Consider the following 22,230-nt stretch of genomic DNA (forward strand, 5'->3'; position numbering starts at 1 on the left):
AAGGATAACGAAGTAGGATTGCCCATATTTTGTGCTAACACTTAGCGGGACACAAACGTCTGTTTGGATCAAATCCAGTAGACCATACGCACGTTCCATGCTTCCATCGAATGGAAGCTTGGTCAATTTTCCTTTTGGACAGGACTTACAAGTAGGTAGAGAATTTATGTCTGACAAGTCAAACATGCTTTCTCCCACTAGCTTGTGCATCCTTCTTTGGGAAATATGACCTAGTCTAGCGTGCCATATTTGTGTGGGATTTGGATCATCTAACTTTCTTTTGTTTGTTGTTGAAATCATGTTTACTTGGACATTCACTTATCATTTCCAGAACATTTCTGGCGCATATAACTTCTTATGTCCGGACTTCTTGCAGTGAAATAAATATGTTCTAACTTATCGGGCTTTGTAGGCCTTTTAAGTGTCTTTCAGAGTTTGCTTCTTATTGGGATTGTTTTTCTTGTGAGGGGCAGAACATTTCTTTCCCTTACCTTGTGGGCCATTTTTGTTCATGTCAACAAGCCCAACTAGGAAAAAACATTTTCCTATTTTATGATGACTTCATAAGTCATAAGCACGTTGAATAGCTCTTCAAGGCTATCATCAATTTTATTCAAATTGAAGTTCAACATAAACCCGTCAAATGATAAAGAGAATGACAACAAATTGATGTTATCAATTAACTCGTTAGGAATCACATATTCCAGGCTCACCACTTTCTCATTAAACCCAATCATATATACACCACGCTCATGGGCCAAAGCCCCATTTTGCATGCGTGTACTCATGAGCTTTTAAAAGTGGTGTGCATCATTGTACGAGTTTCATGCACCATGCAACTCTTGCACGTGCATTCGAATGTCAGCAACATTCAAAATTTTCTCAAACTGTCCCTACAGTTCATTTGATATAGAAGCGAGCACATTACACTTTAGCTTGCACACTATGGTCCCACCATCTTGCATGCATTGTCAGTTCAACAAGACTGACATTAGTGTGTATGTCATTTTCTCCGAACCCAGAACAATTTTCCCAACCAGTCTTGAAATTAGATTCGGTTAGCTTGTTAATAACAAAAATTATTACGTGACGAAATCGAAAATATACTGATATGGAAACAGAATAATAGTTGCTGATTATTTTAAAATAATTTTAAGATATAAAATATGGATTTTATTTTATAAATCTCCCTCCCACTATTTTGACATTTCCACCACCCTCTGATGAAAAAGAGAAATCGTATTTCTTTAGTGGGCACGTAGAGTCCAATTAGCCAATTATAATCCCGAATAATATCAGCCAATTATAATTTCTAAAAGGTAGAATCCAATTGCATCCCTGTGCAACCTCCGCGTGTTTTGCCTCACGTTTAATAAGGACCCAATAATATGACGCCGTTTATTTTCGCGTGTCAAACCGACCCATCAATATTGAATTGTAGTAGACGGTCGCCATGAGTTCCCCCAATAATATGAGCCGAAGTCATGGGAGTTCCACTCAATTCACATCATATGTCCGCTGGAAGTCACAGCTTTCCGGCGTACAGGCCTCCCCAATAATATGAGCCAGACACTGTCCGCGGGTAGCGATCAACATGCAACCACGGTTGATGGAAGGCAAGAAAAAATTAAACTCTTTTAATTTTTACTTTTCCGGTTTGATATAAATTTTGAATCATATTCAAAATGAGGGATTTTAATTTTAAAATTGTCTCATCATTTTAATTTAAAAATCGCGTGCCACGAGTTTGTATGTTTGCCGGATTCATGCAACTATATTATATAATAATATACATACATGCATACTACTATATATCACATATATCATAATATGACATTCAACAATAAATAAGGATGATCGATTGCCAACACTAATAGATCCATGTGAGCCATACATGGATCCAGGTCCAAACCTAGGTGAATGCAGGGATGCAAATGCAACTTATTACAAAAGCTTCCAATATTTTACATGTCTTCATCTTGATCATCGGGCCCACCATCTTCCAGTCTTGATCTCCCACTATTTCTAATTATTACATTTGAATAGCCATGGCACATAAGGGATACATCTCATGGGGGTGGGAACGGGCCATAAACCAGGCCCACTTCAATAATATCAAATATTATAAAAAGAATAAAAACAATAAAATATCCTAACATACACCTAACACATTGGTCAAGGCTCTCGATCATCCTTCATACATTTAATATCAAATATTAACATCAATTAATTAAACAATTTAATTATTTGATAAATCATATATCTAATAATTTTATCACTAACCACCACAATTATTAAAGAATTTAATAAATTAAATAAACTCCTTTATTTAATTGTCAATTAAATCAATAATAATTGATTTCTTATAAAACTCATTTTTACCATAAATAATTAAAATCATATTCTAATTATTTATTTTACAAGAAAATTATTAATTTTCCAAAATAAAAAAAATTGAATCAATTTCAAAAATATCAATTTTCCCCATAATTTTGAAAATTCAGAAAATCGCACCCTAGGCCCAAACAATTCAAGCCCACCATTTTTCACGCATCCCGAGACGATCCCGGGTAGCAGCCCTCGCTGCCCGCCCACTGCCCGAACGTTTCGGGCAGTGGCGGCAGCCCCTGTGCGCTAAGGGAGCGCACAAGTGCGCGCGGCGCTGCGCGCAGGCGTGCTAGCGCGGCGCGTGCGGACTTTCCGCACGCCGCGCTAGCGCAGCCGCCGCGCGCTGTGCGGACGCTCCGCACAGCGCGCTAGCGCAGCCGCCGAGCGCTGTGCAGACGCTCCGCACAGCGCGCTAGCGCAGCCGCCAAGCGCTGTGCGGACGCTCCGCACAGCGCGCGCGGCCGCTGCGCGCTCCCGTGCGCGACCCTGCGCGCACGGGCTGCCCGGAACAGTTCCGGGCAGAAACGAAAATATTTTTTTTTTTGTTTTCTGGAAAAATAAAATTTTCTTGGTGCTAATTTTTCTGAAAAATTTTCTTGTGTGGTTAGAAATAAATTATTCTATATGATTTAAAATCATACGATATAGAGAACCTGGCTCTGATACCACTGTTGGATCTCGGTTTTCTACACGCCCAAACGCAGCGGAAGTTTTAAAAATTTTATTTTATTTTGGCAATCAAAATATGTTTTGCTTTGGGCGCTCGTATGATTTTAACAAAAACATTCATAGGGAGTTTAATAATACCTTTGGTGAATAAATCACGTGGCTCCAACTACACCGGTATTAGCGGACGTAGCTCTTGTTGTAAATCCCTACGAACATTCTTCGATCTCCTAATCCGGTCCACGACTGAAATATTTGTTCCTCTTCTAAATTGCACTAGAACTTTAGAAGAACTTTTGCGTAGAGATCAAAATCCGAGAGACGACTCAACCTTTTCAAAAGAAGAGGCCGGAAATATTTTGGAGTAAATTTTTAAAGTGGGATTTTCGAAAATCCCATTTCTTGAGATTTGAAAGAGCCGAAACTCTCTATAAATCTTTTCCAAAAGATTTTGGATGCCCAAGGTGAGATAAGGATCAAATCTTTATAATATTTTCTAATCTTTTATTAACTTAATTAATTACTTAATTAAGTTAATTAATGATTCCAAAATTGTATTCCAACCTTTGGAGAATCCCGATGCAAAAATTATGGAGGCTAGGTTTTGACTTGGCATGTCTTATTTATAAATAAATAATAGCCTAATTACATAATTAACATTAATGGGCTTGATTTGATTAATTGGGCTACTCCAACTAATTTAATTAATTTAATCAAAGCCCATTAAAACTTTAATTATTTTAATATGTTGGACTTGTACCCCTACAAGCCCATTAAACATATTATCCACCATATTTAATTTATTAATTAATAAACTCAACATTTGAGCTTAATAAATTAAATACATTATAAATTCAACATTTGAATTTAATATTTAAATTATAAATTCAACTCCTTGAATTTTATCACCTCCAAAATTTAATATTTAATAAACCCAACATTTGAGTTTAATAAATTAAATTCTCAAATTTTATAAATTCAACTCCTTGAATTTATTCTCTCAAAATTTAATTATCATAAATTCAACTCTTTGAATTTACTATATAATATAAATTCAACTTTTGAATTTATTCTCTCAACGGGAACAAACAATCCAGTACTTGTGTGACCCTCAATGGTTCAGGGATACAGCTAGCCGTGGGTTCACAATTCTTTGTGATTCAGAATAATATTTATTCTTATTTGGGCTTACCCTAGTTAGCCCCATTCTTTTCATCAACACCTTGATTAAGAATGTCAGAACTCATTTCTGATTGCACCCATCGGATCATGGTAAGAGCGTCTAGTAGCATCGCCCCATGATCCCCTAGGTATCACTGATAGTGCCTGCAAGAACCAGTCGATTATGATTAACGTACAGTACGGTCCCTTCATCTCAAATATCCCGATCGAATCTGCAACCATTGGTTCATCGAGGGTTGCATATTAATTCGATAACTATGTGATAACTATAATAGTGGCATCGCGTGTACTATTTGAGAACTCCTTCTCTAACGTACATCTCATACTCTGGCCAGAGATTCCATGCACTATTATTTCATTAGATCACACAAGATATCCACACCCGTAGGTGAGCGGTGAATCCCCGACTACAATGCACTGGCTCCTATATGTGTCGCAACTGTACCCAACCTCGCCACCTGATGACTCTCCTGGAGCCGGTAAACGAGTCAAAGCACAGCCCTAGCATATAGAGCCTCAGTGTTGTCCCGGGTTGTAAGGACTAATGGTGTACAATCATAACCACGGGCTTATCCTCTCGATGAATGATAACCACTTGGAAAGTCCGAGGGAGGGTTGTTCGGTATAATCATCATATGACTACCCATCTGCAAGTTTGGACATCTCCATGCCCTTACCAAGAAACGCAGTACACAGCATCACAGATGCTAGTCTCGAGCTCAAGCGGCCTTTATCCATGTTTTAGGCGGCTGAATCGACTAGGAACGAATTTAGAATATGCAGTGTTTACAAATGAGTTTCAACATCGAATTACGATTCATTTGTATTAAAGCATAATCAAGGACTTTATCTATGCTGCTTGCATGGGTATACAGATAAAGTATAACGAAACCATTAAAAAGTAAATTATATTAAAATAAAGATTGTTTATTTCACTTGGAGTCAATAAATTCCCTAGCCAACCGTTGGCTTGCAGGGCATCTACTCTAACACACTGAACAACCCTCCATAAAGGACATTCCAAGTGGTTCTCACTTGTCGAGTGTAAACGTCCTAGTTTATGGTTGTACACAATTAGTCCTTATAACCCGGGACAACATTGAGACTCTATGTGCTAGAATTACACTTTGACTTGTTTACCGACTCTCATGGGGTCATCAGTTGGCAAGGTTGGGTGTTCTGTCGAAACATATAGGAGTCGATGCATTGTAGTCGGGGATTTACCGCTTACCTTCGGGTATGGATATCCTATGTGTTCTCATGTGTATGTATGTTGAAATCTCTGATCAGAGTATGGTGGTAATTATGAAAGGGGTTTCATAGACTACACCATCGATGCAACTACGACATGAAACATAGTATCGATTCATTGACAAATCTCGATAAACCAATGGTTGTCGAATCGGTCGGGATATATGAGTTGAAGGGACCGTACTGTACGCTAACCATAATTGAATGGTTCTTGCAGGCACTATCATTTGATACCTATGGGATCATGCAAGCGATGCTGCTAGGCGTTTGACATGATTGGTTGGGTACTATCAGACTTGAGTTCTGACGTTCTTGTTATCAAGGAGTTGATAATTAAGAATGGAGCAATTGGGGTATGCTCATATAAGAACATGTTTAGTCCGAATCACATGGAGATGTGAACCCACGGCTAGTTGTATCAATGAACCATTGAGGGCCACATAAGTACTAGCTTTCTAGATCCCGTTGAGAAGTAAAATAGTTCAATGTGTTGAACGGCTTATAAATGAGTTTATAAGCGTAAGGAAAATAGAAGTATGACTTCTATGAGAGAAATGTAACTTTTAATTTATTAATGTGTTCCTAAATTAAAAAGTTGGCCAAATAAATAATGTATTTGAAAATTGTGATTTTCATAAACATTATTATGGACTAAATTAAATTAATTCAAGTGTTGAATTAATTAAACACTAGTGGGCCTAGTAGAGTCCAAATAATTAAATTAATTCAAGTGTTGGATTAATTAAACAATATTGGGCCTTGTAGAGCCCAATTAGAAATAATTATTAACTAGTGGGCTTGAGTAAAATCAAGTAAACTTTAAATGGGCTCAAATGTGTTTGAGACATTTAAAATAAAAGTCCATGGGCCTTGTAATTGTTACAAGCCCAAATAGATTTACATGCATGGGAGGTGAAAAGTTGGGAGACAACTTTTGCAACATCCAAGGAATGGCATTCCTTTGGAATACACAACACCTTTTCCCCCAACCTTTTTGCACTACCAAGAAACCTCTTCCCTTTTCTCCATGCATATGGCCGAAACTTGCATCAACTTTCTCTCCAATTTGTGTTCTTCAATGGTTGAGGAAACAATAAACTTCTTGTAATGCCCGAAAATTTGATTATTGTAATCTGAGATGATTTATTGATTATGAATGGATGTGATTATAGCTGGGCCATTTCGAGATAAGATTGGGACTAAGTACATGAAACCATTAATGTAGGGCCGAAGGTGTAGCGCCCGGGCGGAAGTGTTTGTCCGCTCGAGCGCCCTGGCTGAAGAGGAGAAAGCCGAGAGTTCCGTGCCCGGGCGGAAGTTTATGTCCGCTCGAGCGCGATTGTTTTATGGGCGAGGGCCGAGAGTTCCGCGCCCGGGCGGAACTTTATGTCCGCCCGAGCGCGAGACGTGCTGAGTGGAGATTAAGCAACTTGCCTTCAAACTTGCAATATATATATATATATATATAAGCATGCAAACTCTTCAGAATCGAGAAAGGAAACGATAGAATTGAGAAAAGTTTCAGAAAAGTTGTAGAGAATCCTTACGCCTTTTCTGAGAAATCCGTCCGTCTGATTTTAAATCCGACTTCAGTATTGAGTTCCTATCAACGTAGGCTACAACTTGACGTAAGTTTTGCTACGTTTTGATATGCTTTGAAATTATGCTGTTGTCAGAATTGAATAGAATTCATATATGATGTTCTTGTCATGTTAAACATCATAGAATCGAAGTCAGATTGAGAAACAGACTGATTATGTAATTGTTATGATTTTCGGAGTCGATTTGACTGAGATTTCATATCAGATTTGTATTGTTTTTGAGATTATGACTGGTATTGATATTGATTACGAAGTCTGGTATTATATCTGTGATGTCTGGACTGACGGGGTTATTGAGACAGTATCGTTATGCCGTCAAAACATCAGTTAATTGATATCGATCAGATTTGGTATTGATTTGGATTGTATTATGGTACCGTATGTTGATTGACATTGATCAGATTGTATTGTGATTGAGTAATGATCGGAACATGTATTGAATTGAGTTGATTATTGATATTATACCTATTCAATTGTTATTACCAGATTTGGGAATGGACCGAGATAGAGTCGGGACTTCTTCTTCGTCTTCTGAGCGAGAAGATAAAGGTATAAATTAATGTTGAGTTGGGATTGCACAACTCGAGTGAGGTTTGGACTCGAGTTCCCCTAAATCACATACTTTACTTTATTGCATTGATATTTGCATGTATTTGATTGATATACTTGTTCTCTTGATATATAGATAGCAGGTATTAGATTACTTGTTCTCTTGAGATATAGACAGAAGGTATTCGTTGAGTAATCTTGTGACAGAAGTGCCTGATCGTGGCGGGATCGCCACGGGCACATTGCACGTTGTCATAAGATAGTGTATTGGCGGTGGTGTCAAAGTCTGTCACTGGATGTTTGGTTATCGATGTGGATAGATTGATAGCTTCTTCTATTACTGTTGATTGATATTATATCGATGTGGATAGATGTATAGCTTCTCCTATTACTGGTTATTGATATCATATCGATGCGGATAGATTCATAGTTCCTACTATTACTGTTGATCGATGTTATATCGATGTGGATAGAATCGGAGCTTGTTCTATTATAGGTGATCGATATCATATCAATGTGGATAGGATCAGGGCTTCTTCTATTACTGGTGATCGATATCATATCAATGTGGATAGAATCAGGGCTTCTTCTATTACTGTTGATCGATACCATGTCGATGTGGATAGGAGTTCTCCTATTACTGTTGATCGATATAGAATGCCAACTTCTGGAAACCGGGATCACTAGACTAGGATTGAATCTAGTCTAAAACGTAGAGTCACGAGTTTGAGTGACAGTAATATTGATTTGTATTGAGGGATGTTAATTTATGTTCCTGCAGATGGTTCATGTCCCTTGATGATCCTGATATTGATACATGTATAGAATATGATTTATTCTTGTGAGGGATTTATATCATGATTTTGATATATGATAGGATTTTCTGTTATATGCTTTTATATTGTTTATATGATGGCATGTATACATGATTTATACTGAGATATTTATATCTCACCGGAGTTATCCGGCTGTTGTCTTGTTTGTATGTGTGCATGGCAACAGCTGGGCTAGGATCAGGGTCAAGAAGAGAACGAGGCTGGACTAGATAGCGTGGAGATACGGGCTTTGAAGCAACTTAGGATTCAGCACTGACTTGTAGTTGAACCTAGTCGGATTATTGTAGATCATACAATGATTGTATGTTATGTTTAATATGTAATTTGAATCTAATTACATTATGTTTCCGCTGTGTATTTAAAAAAAAAAATTTAGACCCTGTTTATTATAATTGTTTGAATTATTCCTAAAGACGATTAAGGAATGAATTAGCGTCCGGATCCCCACACTTCTCAAAGAAAAATGCTCTAATTTTTCTAGTGCAAAATTAGAGTGGTTCTAGCTAGTTGGTGGTGGGCTTAATATTTGAGCAAGGTGGGCTCAAAGGGAACCTTGAAGATTGTCTTGCCATTGAGGAGCTTAGTTGTATATCAACTAAGTTGGAGCCAACATCAATCTTTTAAGATTGATAGGTAAATTTCTAAACACACTATGAATGTCATATTTATGTTTTTGTATCTGTTACACACTAGCACACAAGGTGGCCGAAAATTTCATGCTAGAAAATATGATTTCCGAATTTTTGTTGCTTCCGTTGCGCTTTCGGTCACCTGCAATCGATCCCTTTCATTGTGTTCATTGATTTGATTAAAATGCATGTTCTATTGATTTATAGGAACATGCATTAGACGAGTAATCTTGTGACAGAAGTACTTGATAGTGGCGGGATCGCCACGGGCACATTGCACGATGTCACAAGATAGTGTATTGGTGATATGACCAAAGTCTGTGAAGGATAGGTCCAGACACTGTTGTTTTGTTATATCGACGTGGATAGAATTAGAGTTTCTTCTATTACTGTTGGTCGATATAGGAATACAAACATCTGGAAATCGGGATCCCTAGACTAGGATTGAGTCTAGTCTGAGTCGTGGAGTCACGAGTATGATTGATAGTTGATATTAATTATGGTTCGGATTTTGATATATATATGATATCTGCTTCATGCTTTATATAGTTTATATGATTGCATGTTCATTGATTTATACTGGGATATCTTTCTCACTGGTATTATCTGGCTGTTGTCTTGTTTGTATGTGTACATGACAACAGGTGGGACATGATCTGGGTCAAGGAGATGAGGAGAGATCATGATAGAGTGGAGACTACGGACTTGGATTGTAAATAGGGTTTAAACACTGGATATCTAAGTTGTTGAACCTTAGTTTTTATTAAATGTAGACGATACAAGACTTATACTTTATTTTATACATATTTGTATATTCAGTTTATTCCATTACGTTCCGCACTTTAAAAAAAAAAATTTAGACCCTGTTTTCTAATTGATTAATTAGTCCCAATGATGATTAAGAATCGAATTAGCGTCCGAGTCCCTACAGCAGGTAGTATCAGAGCGATAGATCCTTCAGATTGAGATAGGAGCTAGTGAGCGGGGTAGAATGTGTTTCTTTCCTGCTTTTGATTGCTAGCATGATTTATTGCTTTAATACATGTTTACCTAAATTATCTGATTTTGATATGGTACTGTGTATTATTGAGTATGGATCAGAACCGATTCTTGATCAGAGGTAAGATGATCAGAAAGGGGCTGAGACATATTTATTATGTGATTGCTAACCTTTTGATATTCAGATATGCCTCCGAGAAGAGTACCAGAGCAGGGTAGCACCTCGAATCCTCCAATGGACGTTACAGCCACTCCAATGGAGACACTATTGAAAAGATTTCATTCATTTCATCCACCAACTTTTAAGGGAACGGAGAATTCCGTGGATTGTGAGAATTGGCTGGATGATATTGAAATGCTGTTTGAGTCCTTGGAATATACTGATGAGCGGAAAGTGAAACTGATAGGGCACCAGTTACACGACGTTGCAAAGAACTGGTGGATTACGACGAAGAGGGCATTGGAACACCGAGGTACGACCATTACCTGGAATGTGTTTAGAACTGAATTCTATCAGAGGTTCTTTCCAGTGTCGTACAGGAAGGACAAGGGAGCCGAGTTTGCAAACTTGAGACATGGCCATCTTAACATTGAGAAATATGTGGCCAAGTTCTCTTCACTGTTGCAATTTGCTCCACATGTGGCTGAACATGATGAGGCCGTCGCTGATTTTTTTTATAAATGGCCTAAATCCGGAAATATTTACGTTGGTAAACACTTGGAGACCGAACAATTTTACCGACGCCTTGAACATAGCCAAGGGAGCCGAAGCCGGTCTGATGAGACAGAGAGGAGCTTCGTTTATGCTTCCAGCACCGGGACCACATCAACCACCTCCTCGATTCGAAGGTGGCAGCAGCAGTGGTGGAAAGAAGGATTTCTTGAAAGCTAGAGGGAAGCAATTCAAGAAGTCAGGGAGCAGTTCTTCTAGCTCTGGGAGTCCTCGATAGAGCCAGAGCTATACTGGACCTTATTGCAATACTTGTGGAGGGAAGAATTCCACTGAACAGTACCGAGGAGTATTTGGCAGCTGTCGTATCTGCAAACAACAGGGACATTTTGCCCGAGTATGTCCACAGAGAGATGCCCAGGAATCCCAGGCAGCTGAGTCATCTGGATCAGTGGTTCCACTGATCAGTTGCAGGGTTCTTCGGTGTATTCCAAGATCGATCTGAGATCTGGATACCATCAACTGAGAGTCAGGGATTCTGATATCTCGAAGACAGCATTCAGAACCAGGTATGGACACTATGAATTTATTGTCATGCCATTTGGTTTGACGAATGCACCGGCGGTATTTATGGGATTAATGAACCGTGTGTTTCAAAGATATCTCGATGATTTTGTGATTATATTCATCGATGATATTTTGATTTGTTTGAAGAATATGATTGAGCATGCAGAGCATTTAAGAACTGTGTTGCGAATTTTGAGGGCGGAGAAACTGTATGCTAAACTGTCGAAATGTGAGTTCTGGTTGAAACATGTGGTATTTCTGGGGCATATTATATCCGGAGACAGGATATCCATTGATCCCAGTAAGGTTGAGGCAGTGATTTCTTGGCCGAGACCGACATCTGTACCAAAGATACGCAGCTTTATGGGTTTGGCAGGATATTATCGCCGATTCATTAATGATTTTTCGAGTATTGCCAAACCGATTACACAGTTGACTCAGAAGAATGCTCCATTTGTGTGGTTAGAAGACTGTGAATCCAGTTTTCTGGAATTGAAGAAGAGATTGACCAGTGCTCCAGTGTTGACTATCTCTTCAGGTACTGGTGATTTTGTTGGTTTGTGTTTTGATGCAGCGGGGGCATGTTATTGCTTATGCCTCGAGACAGCTGAAACCCCATGAATCTCGTTATCCAATTCATGATCTTGAATTGGCAGCCATCGTCTTTGCATTGAAGATATGGCGACATTATCTGTATGGTGAGAAGTTTAAGATCTATTCTGTAGAACCCGTAAATTGGACTACGTATAAGCCATGCATAATTCTTAGTATTTAAATTAAAATGATTTTTTAGTGCATGAGTATTTAAATTCTTTTCTTTAAACTTAAGTATTTTATTCAGTAGTTTAAGTGCTATTTTTTCAGATAAATACGCGAGGCCGGACCGGAGTTGGAGAATATAGATAAGATTAATAATAAGAAAATATTCCTAAATTTAATTTTAGCCAAGAAATAATTTATTTTAATGATAAAGAATGTTTTAGGATTTTATTTAATTAATTGGACTTAAGTTATTAATTAATTATTTTATGCTCATTAATTAATTAAAAGCCTAAATTAAAGTGTATTAATAATGGGAATAAACTAATCTAGGCCTAATGTACTAAAGAAATTATAACCTAACATCTTCATAGTAAATTGTTAGACAAAATTATACCATGCAAGCTCGTGACCACAATTTAATTTATTAAAATTCATAATTAGTGTTTAAATCTTAAGCCTTTAAAACACATGATTTATTCGACAATTCACCTTTCTTTTAGGTAGCAAACTTTCGGCCATTTATTAGCGAATCTACCCCACAATTCACGTACAGTATGGAGAGGAAAGAAAGCATTTGATTTGCAATCAATCCCTTGACTTGCACCTTCCATCTTATCCCCTTGCATGATTCCTTTATCTTTCCTAGTAGTCTCCCTTTCATTCATTAGCATCTTCCTCCACACCTTACCTTCGAAAATCCCATAGAAATCAGCAGCCATAATCGTGTAATCAGCAGCAAGAAGAACCTAGAACTTGCAGCAGAAAATAATAAGAACAAGCAAGATTCATTTTTGCCATTCAATTATCCCATTCATCTTGCACCTTGCCCTGCATTTCCATAGCACTCTCCCTTCCATTTCCAACGAAATTCAGAGCAGATTCAGTTGGAAAAATCGTGACTTTCATTCAGTAAGAAAGCAAGAGAGAAATACCTCTCCGACTCCGCCGCGTCGTATCCGCCGTATCATTTTTGTTTGCTTCTAAACAAATTTGCAGGAATGTGTATATTTTCCTTGTCTCTTCAATCAAGTCATAATATGATTTTAAATATTACATGATCATGGTTTGATAGCCAAAAACCGAAATTTTTGACAGCACCATTATTGAAAATTCTGCACAGATTTTGTTCCACCTTGTGCTTCACGGTTGTGCACGGTTTTAGTGATTACAGGGGTTGGCTCACGTCCAGGATTTCCAGGCTACATCTAGGATTGATATAGAGTGTATTAAGAAGGGATTTGACCATTGGTTAAAGCCTCTTTTCCCCCCAGCAACTCGAATGGCAGCAACACTTCCCTTAGTGTCATATTGAGTTTCGAATTTGCAGCTTGCTGTCAAGTGGGATGAATCTGATCTTGGCTGCCCCAGGGGCCATAGCCATGGTTAGAAGATCTCCTTATGATGTCTAGGACGTGACCAAGTCAGCCTTTCAAGGCCTGGTCCATGGTTGCATCGGTTTTCAAATCAAAGAACAAAAACAGCCCCTTCGCCCCTTTGAATTCTGCATGTGTCCCTCAGTTTTGGGTGGTTTAGGATGGACCTCGGTTGGCATCTGGCCCTTAGCCCTGGTTCACACCATACCCCTTGATGTCTAGATTGTGCCATGGTCAACCAAATGGCCACTGAAAAGGTCCATGACAGCAAACGAAGCGAAACTCCTCAAGCGCGCAGATTACGTTCTCGGCTAGGAGTATGGTCGTGTTTCTGGTGTGGTTCAGATTGTGTCTGGCCTAGGGCCCTTAGCCATGGTTCAAATCATTCCTTAGGACGTTGGTAAGAGGTTCTGGTCAGTGTTTCAAGCCCCAATGGCCATTAGCCTCGCAAACGACGCAAGGGAACCAAAACATCGCTGCTGTAATTTTGACAGCAAGTGGTCGGCGGTTCAGAGGTGCATTTCGAGTTCTTGGTTGGCTTTTAGCCTATGGACTTGGACTGGACAGTGCCTCATCAAGTTAGGAAGGTCATGTTTTTGGCCGTTCGTGATTCGTATCAATTTAGAGGTCGTATGAGAATTTACGGTGCAAGGTGCCAAAATGACTCTCGAAAGAGCGTTTCATGTTTTTGGCCTCCATTCACTAAAATTCGAGTACTGAAAATTTAGGAGCATTATTTTATTATTTTAGGCATATTTTAATCATGACTAAATGATGGTTCGGTGTTGGTTCTGGTTGGTACGGAGTCACGATTAAATACGAAGTCGATAGGCGTAATTGTCTCAGTTTTTGGATTCAATTACAAAGTTTGGTCAAGTTAAATGAATTGCATAATTTTCATGTTAGATTTAAGTCGCAGCGAGCCTGGAAGCGATTGAACCCAATTAGAAAATTATTACAGGATATTTAATTATATTACGTGCAAAATATTCATTTTTGAGATTTATGTGATATTGATTGTGGTCACTTTACTATCATGGGATTATTACTTCACCCGGTCGCCAGTTACCAACCAGTTCAGTTTGGTACCACCCGCTCGTCAGTTACCGGTCAGTTCAGTTTTGTACCACCCGGTCGCCAGTTACCGGTCAGTTCAGTTCAGTTCAGGGATCACCTGCGTAGACCATAATCTCACCAGAAATTATTACATTCTATTTCATTACAGGGCTCCAAGGAGCAAACATTTTTACTTATGATATTTTCAATTCAGTTATGCATGTATTATAATTACTCATGAAATGATATTTTACGTTGCACCTCATGACATGATATTTTCACTTGCACGCGATTTTATTATTTATATACTTGTTATTTACGATATATGCATGCTGAGTCTTTAGACTCACTAGACTTGATTGTTGTAGGTACTGATGATGTCGGGACCGAGAGCGGAGACCAGTGAGCTAGCTTGGGTCGGCAGTAGTGGAACCCGAGGACCTCATTTTTACCATTTGTTATTTTCCGAACTCAGTTTTTATCTGTTGATGAATTATTTTAAATTGATACTTTGCAAACATTGAATTCTTCCGCTGCTATTTTGAATATTAAACTTTATTTATCAGTTTATCTTATGAATGAGACACTTTAATTATTTAAAATGAAAATTTTAAATTTTTCCGCAAATTTTCAAACACGAATTTACGGGTCTTTACATATTCTGATCACAAAAGCTTGAAATATCTGTTTTCACAGTCCGAATTGAATATGAGGCAGCGGAGATGGCTTGATTTGCTTAAAGATTTCGATTGTGAAATCAAATACTACCTAGGAAAATCCAATGCAGCAGCTGATGCACTGAGCCGAAAGGTATGTTCTCTATCATTATCGACTATGGGTGTTTCAAATTTGATTGAAGACTGCTGTTTGTCTGGATTAGTATTTGAGACAGATCGGAGACCTATGAGATTATATACTATTCAAGCTGAACCAGAGCTGATTTTGAGAATTAAAGCAGCTCAGAAAGTTGATCAGAATATACAGAAGCCGATTGCTATGGTCAGAGCTGGACATCGATCGGAATATCAGGTTCAAAATGGTATTTTGTATGTGAATAATCATCTTGTTGTGCCGATGTTTCGGATTTAAGACAGCGAATACTGACAGAAGCGCACGACAGTCGTTTTAGCATTCATCCTGGTGGTAGGAAAATGTATAATGATTTGAGGACACAATATTGGTGGAAACAAATGAAATCTGATGTTACTGAATTGGTAGCCAAGTGTCTGAATCGCCAACAGATGAAGGCTGAAAGAAAGAAACCAGGAGGACTGTTACAGAGTTTGTCGATTCCTGAATGGAAATGAGATCACATTTCCATGGATTTTGTGACACAGTTGCCACGTTCCTCTCGAGGTTGTGATGCGATTTGGGTCGTGATTGATTGATTGACCAAATTCGCATGCTTCATTCCATACAAGATGACGTACCGATATGATCAAATGGCTGATATTTACGTCAAAGAGGTGGTTAGATTACACGGAGTGCCGAAGTCAATTGTGTCAGACCGTGATCCTCGGTTTACTTCGCACTTATGGCAGAGTTTACAGCAGGCTCTAGGTACAAAGTTACATCTAAGTACCGCATATCATCCTCAGACTGACGGACAGTCAGAACGAACGATTCAGACATTGGAAGATATGTTGAGAGCTGTAGTGCTTGACTTTAGCAGTAATTGGCAGGATGCATTGCCTCTTTGCGAGTTTTCGTACAACAATAGCTATCAGACGAGTATTGACATGGCTCCATTCTAGGCTTTGTACAGAAAGAAATGCTGATCCCCGTTATATTGGGATGATATCTCTGAAGTTCCTGAGACTGGACCTGATATGATCAGAGATATGACTGAAAAAGTGAAACTGATTCAGAAGAAAATGAAGGCATCACAGGACCGACAAGCCAAATATGCCAACCTTTGACGTACACCGTTGATATTTGAGGAAGGAGACAGATTATTTTTGAAGATTTCTCCATTCAGAGGTGTGGTTAGATTTGGGAAGAAAGGGAAATTGTCTCCACGATATGTTGGTCCATATGAGATTCTCAAAAAGATAGGAGATCGTGCCTATCGACTCGCCTTGCCGCCTTTATTATCGGGGATACATGATGTCTTTCATGTATCTATGCTGCGGAAGTATCTCCCAGATGATTCTCATATTATTCAGCCAGACGAGGCCGAGCTTGATGAATCTCTGAGTTACGTTGAAAAGCCGATACAGATTATTGATCGTAAAGAAAAGAAACTCAGAACAAAGACCATCCCACTTGTGAAAGTTCAGTGGACTCGTCACGGCATTGAAGAAGCTACTTGGGAGACTGAATCAGATATGAAACAGGAGTTCCCAGAGTTATTCCACTGATGTGAGTTTCTTATTTCAGTTTCTGTTGTTTCTGATTTGATTGCCTGTGATATGATTGCTTGAGATTTCAAGGACGAAATCGTGTCTCAGAGGGGGAGGATTGTAAGGCCCGAGATGTTATCAATTTTATGAGACCCCGAAAAGAAAATATTATTGATGGAAATATCGTAATTAAGTGGAAAAAATACTTAATTTAAATTTGATGGCAATATTGTAATTAAGTGGAAAAATACTTGATTTAAATTTGATGGTAATTTCGTAATTATTGAGGGCTAAATTGCAAATAGTGAAGAATTGAGAGACTAAAGTGCAAATATGGAAAATTGAGTGGGACACTTGTCACCACCATGCAACTTGGTATATACATTTACATTTTCATGTCCTTCTTCAAGAAGAAAACGAAACAATTCTCTGGAGAATCTTCAAGTCATTTTGGAGCTTTGGAAATTGATTTTTCAAGATCCAGTTATCAGAATTTGAATCCAAACATAGTACCGTGCTCCTCTAGACACGAGCTACAACAGGACGTAAGTTTTATTGAGTTCTGTTATCATTTGAAATTATAATATCGGAGTAATGGTTATTTGATCATTATTATGTGTTCTGGGAATACTAGACATTGTAGAATCGAAGTCAGATCAAAGAACAGATTGATTATGGAATTGTTATGATTTTTCAGAATATATCGGTTGATATTGGACAAATTTGGATTGTTGATTGATTTCCGATTGTATTGGATATTGGTTATGGATTGTAATTAATATCTGTTGAGATTGTATTGACCGGAATATCGGGATTGTGCTATTATTCCGTTGATTTTGAATTAAATTCAGATTAATCAGATTGGTACTGATTTGTGCGGTATATTGATATGGTATTATTGATATTGTCATTGCCAGATTGAGGGTTGACATATTTTGAATTCCAGATAGGAACGACGTCCGAACTACAATAAAAGAAAGGTATAAGTCAATGTGGTATTGGGAGATCGACTCAAGTAGGATATACTTGAGTTTCCCTAAATCACATACTTATTATTATGTGTTATCATTGTGTTCATTGATTTGATTAAAATTCCTGTTCTATTGATTTATAGGAACATGCATTAGATGAGTAATCTTGTGACAGAAGTACCTGATAGTGGCGGGATCGCCACGGGCATATTGCACGGTGTCACAAGATAGTGTATTGGTGATAGGACCACAGTCTGTGATGGATAGGTCCAGACACTGGATTTTTGGTTATATCGACGTGGATAGAATCAGAGTTTCTTCTATTACTGTTGGTCGATATAGGAATACCAACATCTGAAAATCGGGATCCCTAGACTAGGATTGCGTCTAGTCTGAGTCGTGGAGTCACGAGAATGATTGATAATTGATATTAGTTATGGTTCAGATTTAGATATATATCTGATATCTGCTTCATGCTTTATATAGTTTATATGATTGCATGTTCATTGATTTATACTGGGATATCTTTCTCACCGGTATTATCCGGCTGTTGTCTTGTTTGTATGTGTACATGAACACTGGTGGGACATGATCTGGGTCAAGGAGTTGAGGAGAGATCATGATAGAGTGGAGACTACGGACTTGGATTGTAAATAGTGGTTAAACAATGGATATCTAAGTTGTTGAACCTTAGTTTTTATTAAATGTAGACGGTACATGACTTGTACTTTATTTTATACAGATTTGTATATTCAGTTTATTCCATTACGTTCCGCACTTAAAAAAAAAATTAGACCATGTTTTCTAATTGATTAATTAGTCCCAATGATGATTAAGATTCGAATTAGCGTCCGGGTCCCCACATGTGCGGTCCGCTTAGCATCGCCACTAAGCATGGACATGCCTACTTCATCACCTTTACCGATGACTTTTCGAGGTATGGGTATGTGTATTTGTTGAAATACAAGTCTGAAGCCTTTGAAAAGTTCAAAGAATTCAGAAGTGAAGTAGAGAAACAGTTGGGACGAAGCATCAAGTCAATTCGATCGGATCGAGGTGGTGAGTACTTGAGTGCTGAGTTCCAAGAGTATCTTAGGGAGAATGGAATTCTCTCGCAGTGGACTCCACCCGCTACACCACAGTTGAATGGTGTTTTGGAGCGTTGTAACCGGACTTTGATGGACATGGTTCGGTCTATGATGGGGTTCACAGAGTTGCCGCCATCATTTTGGGGATATGCGCTTGAGATAGCGGCACTGTTGTTGAACAATGTCCATTAAAAGGCAATTGACAAGACTGAAAGAGGATCGGTTACGGTGTCCGGAAACGCAACGGAAGCACAAAAGTTTTCGATTTTAGCATATAAATTTCGGCCACCATGAGTTTGTGTAGGAAATACAATAAAACACCAAAATGACATTCATAGTGTGTTTAGAAATAGTTACCTATCAACCTCTTAAGGTTGATGATGGCTCCAACCAAGTTGTAAACAACTTGGCTCTTGAATGGAATGAAGATCTACAAGCTTCATTGGACTCCTTTCTTTCCTTCAAATTAGGCCCACCACTAGCAAACTAGAACCCCTCTTATTTTGCACTAGAAAAATAAAAGGATTTTTCAAAGAGAAGTATTTTTCTTCCTCAACACTTGAAGAGAAAAATTGAGAGAAAACTTGAGAGAATATCAAGAGGAATTTCGGCCATTGTAGCTTGAATGAGGGGGAAGGGAGACTTGTCTTGGTCTTGCAAAAAGTAGAGACAAAAGTAGCATGCCAAGCTGTAGTAGCCCGAATTCCAAATTGGGTAATTAACGGAGTAATGGTGATTAAGAAGGTTTAAGGTGTAATTTTGGCTATGGTCATGATCGGACGGACCGAAGAGGGTTCGGAAGCACCGAAGAGTTCGGACGATCCGAAGTGTAGTTCGGTGAATCCGATCATAGGTGTCAAGTGTTGATCGACACGTCATTTTCCATGCATGTTCGGACGGTCCGAAGTGTATGATCGGAGGATCCGATCATGAGCTGTCAAGAGCCAATGGACACGTAGCGTTCGGACGTTCAGAAGTGTTGTTCGGAGGATCCGAACATGGCCTATAAATAGTGCTCGGATTTCTCATTTGTGACTTGCCAATTCATGATTTTGCCTCATAGTTGAGAGGATTTGGAAGGTTTCTAGGGTTAGTTGTTGGTCGAGCGATAGCCAAGAGCTGCCAGGAGTAGTAGCGTAGCGGCGCCTGAGTTTCAAGGCAATCGACATCAAAGGGCTGTCGACGGACGAAGGTAAACCCTAAACCTTTGGTAGTACTAGGGAGTACTGGTTTTGCTAGTCGAGCATGGTAGTATTGATTGAGTATGCTTTTGATGCGTAGGCTTGTGCTAGACCTGATTAGCGGTGTTGCGTAAGGCTAGGCTTGCTGTGATAGAGGTACGAAAGTACTATCCGAGATATCCTGGTTGAGTATACATTCATATATGTGTTGCATGAGTATTTGCTGCATTGTTATATGTCATATGATGCATGCTATTATGTCACGAGTTATGATGCATATTGCATATCATGTTGAGCCGTATCTCCTTCGAGATAGCCTTTACTGTTGAGCTGTATCTCTTTCGAGATAAGCTATATCTTGGGGCCGCTCAGCCCTGTCTTGTGGACGCATGGACACCGAGAGTACACAGTGGCCGACGGGTCGGGAGGGCTTCGGTGGTCCGGGACATTTTAGGTCCACGTCTGTCTTGTAGTGGATGCAGTGACCCAGAGGTTGGACCGCGCGGCACTATCCACTTGGCGCTTCTAGACTGAGCATTTTGAGATCCTTTGTGATTCCTGTTTCTTGACTACCCTGGTATCATATCATAGCATGTGCATTTCATATAGGTTTGTATACTCATACTTTTGTACTGGGCGTTCTTATCCCTCACGTCCTCGGTTTTGTTTATTCTTGGATACCCCATTCCCACGGGGCAGGCCTCAGGTTGGATGGCTCAGGAGGAGCAGGAGGAGGACGTTGAGTAGCTGGTTGGTTTAGTTTTCAGTGTTTTCCATTTGATTCGATATGGTTGTACTGGATATTTCATTTTGAGTTAGTCTAGACTTCGATTTCGATTGGGTTGTATAACTATTGTTGTTGGCCATATTTCCGCTGTTATCTCTGATTATAATTAATTAGGTTAATTGCATGCTTAGTTTTTGATTAGTAGGTGATTCTGGAACGGGTCACTACATTTATGGTATCAGAGCATGCGTATGATTTTGGGATATAGATTCTGTTTTGGGATTTCCGTTGACCATTTTACCATTTTCCCTATTCTATCTTGTAGCGATGGCTGACCATTTTGATGACGGGAGTAGTCAGGGGAGTGTAGGTCGATGGGGTGACCAGGACGATCATAGACGTCATCGTGAGCATCGTCATCGTCGGGATGGTCCTAGGCGTTTCGATATGCATCGTTTCATGCAGATGGGGCCTAAGCCTTTAGTTGGCGGTGAGACTCCCGATGATGCGGAGGATTGGTTAGAGCGCATGGAGAGTTGTTTCCGCGCATTCCAGTGCACCGATGAGCAGAAGATGGAGACCCTTAGTTTTCTTCTCGAGGGCCGTGCTCGCAGGTGGTGGCGATCGACTTCTGCGCCGATAGTTCAGTCGCAGGGTAGAGCGACTTGGGTCGATTTCCGTGCAGCGTTCATGCAGCTGTACTTTCCTCCAGCCCTTCGCCAGGCCAAGACGATTGAGCTCCTGAACCTTAAGCAGGGGAGTATGTCTGTTGATGAGTATCAGCAGAAATTCTTTGAGTTGTTACCCTTCGCTCCTCATATCAGTGGCAGTTCTGAGGCCAAGTATGATCATTTCCTCCAGGGCCTTAATCAGGAGATCTTTGATCGAGTCACTGTCTGTGATAATCCTACTTCTTATGATGGGTTAGTGAACCGGTGTCGCCAGGCAGAGATCAGTCTCCAGCGTGGTAGGGCTATTCTTTCTTCTTCTAGACCTCCGAGTACTTTGAGGCCTCGATCTCAGTCATTCAAGAAATCTGGTTCATCTTCTTCTGGATCTGGATCTCGATCTAGTGGTGTTTTCCGCTTTGGTAAGAAGAAGGAGTCTTGTGCGCATTGTGGGAAGAACCATCCATCGGAGCAATGCCGAGTAGCCGCAGGAGCTTGTTATCAGTGCGGAGAGATGGGGCATATTAAGAAGAATTGTCCTCAGTTGCGAGGTGGAGCAGGATCCGGTTCTGGATCTCAGACGACTGTTCAGCAGAGGAGGCAGGGTCAGGCAGTGGGTAGTTCGAATCTTCGACCTCGTGCCCAAGGTCAGGTTTTTGCGCTGAACCAGGATCAGGCTGCAGATGAGACGGAGAGAGTCATAGCAAGTACTTTTCATTTATGC

Source organism: Primulina eburnea, chromosome 8 (assembly GCF_022965805.1).
Source record: "Primulina eburnea isolate SZY01 chromosome 8, ASM2296580v1, whole genome shotgun sequence".
Taxonomy (NCBI): domain Eukaryota; kingdom Viridiplantae; phylum Streptophyta; class Magnoliopsida; order Lamiales; family Gesneriaceae; genus Primulina; species Primulina eburnea.